We start from the raw sequence: 4,617 nt of genomic DNA on the forward strand, positions 1-4,617 counted from the left end.
GAGTCCTCCTTTGTCCTGGAGGGAGACAGTGGTCTACCCTCCAGCTCCCAGGGGAGAAGGGCCTGGCAGTAGGATTCAACCTCCTGCTTAAAGTCCCTGATGGTATGCAGTCTCTGGACTGTGCCCTGGAAGTCCGCCAGCTGGCATGCCAGAGACCCCAAAAGGGAGCAGACCCCACAAGGGGAGGTGGCCATGCTCCCAGGCCCCAGAGCCTGAAAAAGTGACAGGCAGCCCCCGCAGTCGAGAGCCAGGGGCTCCATCTGCATGGATCCTGGAACCATGGGCTCCGTCTGGGTGGCCGTCTCTGAGGTGCCGGGGGGGTGGGCCGCAGAGCCCGAGGGGACCCTCAGGGTGTGGCGTGTCCCCATCCATATCATGCCTCTGGTAGGCTGGCTATGGCTGGGACTATCTACCCTGGGGGGTTTGCAGGCAGGGTCTTGGGCCCTCCCGTGCCCCCTCCTGTGCAAACTCTGTGCTAACTAATGCACCAGCAGACAAGCACACCTGTTTGCGCAGCCTGTCCGGTTGCGTGGCTCTCTTGGTGGCTGGGCCAAGTAGGGGCCTGGGTGGGGCTTGACCCAGCCCGACTCCACTGAGCCACCTCCTCCCACTCACTCAGGGTTTAACCCCCTCCCACCATGGGCCCCGCTTGCCTCCAGCTGTGCTGGGGGTCAGCGGGGGGCTCTGTGGTTGCTGAGGGGTCTTTGGGGGGAGCAGGGGGAGCAGGGGTGCAGCGGGCTTTCATGATTCCATTTGGATTCAGAGATTTGGCTGCCAAATCAAGCCAAATCTCTTCCAAATTGAACCAGTGACTGAAGCTTCACACAGCCCTACTGCCTACCTGCCTGAGATGCATGGGAACCTGGTGCTTCCCTCTATGGCTGCGATGCCCCCCAGGACTGCTCAAGCCAGATGCCTGCAGGTGGCTGCCTGGGGGGCACTGCCACTGCTACGGAGGAAAGCACCGGCGCCCCACTTCTGCAGCTTAAGGACCGTTCACTCTCCCCTCCCCGCCACCAGAGAGGCAGGTAAGGGTTGGATGCATGCACACCACAAGTATTTACTTCACCCTAGGGAGAATTTAGGGAGAATTAAACCCCCATGTCATGTACAAATGCCCTATGATATTAGAAGACATGAGAAGCCATTGTTGCTGTAGTCCCACAAAATATAAGCAATGGGCACAATTAATTTGTTGGTCTGTTCTGGTTCCAATTTGTGGGGTTTTTTTTACTTTGCCATTATTTTAGTACTTGCACTCAGACTTTGTGCATCCGCTTACCTGACTCTACAATTTGCAGAAAATGTAATGATGTGGTTAAGTATATTGCACACACACGGATCTTCTAGCACCAATTAGAACTGATAAAACAAATATGGTTGGCTTTAACAGTACAATATTTTAACACAAGTGTTGAGTGATAAAACTTATATTACATTATGCTATAAATGTCCTATTACAAGTAGTAGTCAACTGCAGCATTTGAACTGGCACAGTTACTTTACCACTGGTCACATTAAAAAATGGTTCATAGAAGGAAAGGCATGTACCACAGACATTCTGTTGTGTAGGAAGTGGAGGCAAATGCTATGCTGGTAGTGGTCCTCTAAAAATGCTTGTTCAGCACAAAAAAAATAAAATAAAGAATGGCCCAAAAGCACCTAATAAAACCAACTTACTTGAAAGTCAAATAGTGAAATGTAATGAAAGATAAAGTCTACAAAAAGATACAAAGGTCACTTATATCCTAGCACCCAGTAACACAGATATTTCTACAAGGATGTGGTCAGTTATTAAAAATAATTCCTATTCCTACAAAAAGTCAAGAACAGATTACAATTTCAGGTTAACAAGAGTGAATCTGAAGTAATTCCACTGATTGAATTCACTCCAGTGCTATCCAAGTAGTACTATGGTGTGAATCTCCCTTTAATTTTGTTGAATGAAACTGAATGTCTGTCAGTTTCCAGATATTGATCCTAATCTTTTCCTTGCATTATTACTCCTAATACAAGGAGCATCCTTGACTTCAGTGAGACTCTTTAGGGTGAGTGAGAGTTTTTTGGTTTGGACTTTTTAATTTGTACAAGGAAATTCTGTCAGCAATGCTGAGGTAAATTCATTAGATCATGATTTCATTGTGGTGCAATCTAATGAGGCAGTGATTTTCTACATTTTGCTTGAAACTAAACCTTGCAAATATAAATCTTACACGTTCAGCATAAAAATTCAGCCTGCATGTCCAGTTCTCTTGGGAGTTTCAGTTAAATGGTTATTGGAATGTTGTTGTTGCTGATTGTAACACAGTAGGCATTCAGTAACACAAAACTCCAATTAAAAACTAACAATTAAAAACAATTAAAATGTCTCAATCTTTATTAATAGCCAGGGAATATTCTGTTTTCTAAAACAGATGCTTTAGTCATACCACAGAAATGTAATAAATAATAGTTGTTATGGAGTAGAACTTGGTATGACAGTTCTGACAGTGCTAATCATTGATCATTACTTCTCTTAATATAATTGGCTTTATTTGATTGCTCACCTGAAACTTTTCAAAGACAATGGTAATGTTTAAAATTAGAGGAGCCTGATAATAACTAATTATTCTTTAATAGAACCAAGAGGAATAGATTTTCAAATTGGAATAACATGTTCTAATTCACATACCAAAGTAAGCAATGGCCTCAAACTAGATTAAGCCACATTTCTTTAAGGCATTTGGAGGCCAGAACTCATTACAGTTTCACAAAACACTCATCTAGGCAAGCCAATGAAAACAACAAACAGAAGCATTCCCATTTTTCTAATATTACCTATGCAATATTGTGCCTGTAGGTTGGCATTCTTGGCATTATTTTATTGTACAGACTATTCACTGCAAATACATTATTTTCTTTGTGATGCAGAAACTATATTTCACCTACTAATTATCCTCTAACTACACTGTGCTGTCATGATTCTTCAGATAACTTGACAATTTACTGAGATGATCAAGCTCTATAGGGAATTTTGCTAACATCTAAGTAAACCCATAAACCTAGCCTATGCAGAACCTAGTGGCTAAAATTAGACAGCTGATCTCAGCACAAGGACTAACAGTATTGCTTTTCCCTTGTTTTCTTTCACTTGTTTTCTGTCTTACATATCAAATCCAAGCTTCTCAGTCTTACCTTCAGCTTCCTGTCACTCTGCTGTAATCTAGATAAAGCCCTTTCCCACCAATTCATCTTCTGTGTAGCCATCTGCCAGTGGAACTAGCCCCACGTATCATCAACTTTTCATTTTAAATGTCTTCTTAAACTCCATTTTTCCATGAAGTCCAACAGTGTTAATTCGCATTAGAAATAATGCTTTCATACCTAAATAAAAACAGCCAATGTACTTCAATAAAGATTTACTTCACTATCCAGTGGCTACTTTAGTGCATTTTGGGACTGATTTATGTTGGCTGCATATTTACACTGTAAAAGCCTCATGGGAGGAATTGTCACACATATACCTCGCACTATGAAAAGCACAATGTTGGTATCTAACAATTTATAATAAAAATAATAAACAATAATTTGTCTCTGGTTATGTGCCATGTGGAAGGGCGATAGTGTACCTTTTCTTGAATAAGTATTGTTATCCGGATACTTCTTCATTTTAAATTGTTGTATTTAACAACATAACTCCTCTTCTGATTAAAGCTGTCGACTTCATCCTTGCTTCAGATAGCTGGCATAAAGGACTGCAAATCTTAGAATTTTTTTTAAATGTTTCAAAATGTTAATGCATGGATTGCTGCTACATATTTAAGATGGGACTAGACCATAACTTAATAAAACAAAGGTGCAAAAGCTAGAGAAGTCAGCATTAAAGATATATCAGATGTTAATCGTGCCATTTTAATAATAGTAAGGACCAAATTCTTCCATTTTAATGCACTCTTTCTGTTCCTGTTGGTTGTATATAAACAATAGTATTATTCATTTGGAAAATTCATGGCAGTGAAATGAAGTACATGTGTAAATCTTCAAAGAATCAAGTATGGTGCCATACTTGACAATACATAGTAATTTTTCAAAGTGGAGTTCCAACCCCCCCAGCCCTTTTATTTTAAAAAGATTTTAAAAAGAGAATTCCAGATTTGTTTTCCCTCTTTTGTAAGATATAACCCAAACTATAGCTATACTAGAAGGAAACGTTGAAATGAAACCCATGAAAATAATTCCTTTCACCATATTCCATTATGAGAGGCATATAATACCTATGAAAGGCTGCTATGGACATTTATTAGGTATTCTCCCTGCTTTCTGTTTGAGAGCAAGATCTCCACTAGATTGCTTTGACGGTGTATCACAAGAACTTTCATGGGATTCTGACAGGTTGGGAACCAAATAAAAACGCACATGGTATCAACCAGAGAATCCAAGTGCTGGAGGTTATGTTAAGAGAATTTTCTGGTGCTTCGGAAACCACATGTGAAAAGGGGTTTTGCTGATGGCAGCAAGAGAAGGGGAAGAATGGAATAGGGCCCTTCTTGTCTTCCTGGGAATTTTATCTGTGTTTCCTTTAGCTGCTGCAGCCTCAGCAGAACCTGTAGGCAACAGCAACAGCACACATCAGTTTAG

The sequence above is a fragment of the Gavialis gangeticus genome, unplaced genomic scaffold (assembly GCF_001723915.1).
Source record: "Gavialis gangeticus isolate Ggan-Ray unplaced genomic scaffold, GavGan_comp1, whole genome shotgun sequence".
NCBI classification, from domain to species: Eukaryota; Metazoa; Chordata; order Crocodylia; family Gavialidae; genus Gavialis; species Gavialis gangeticus.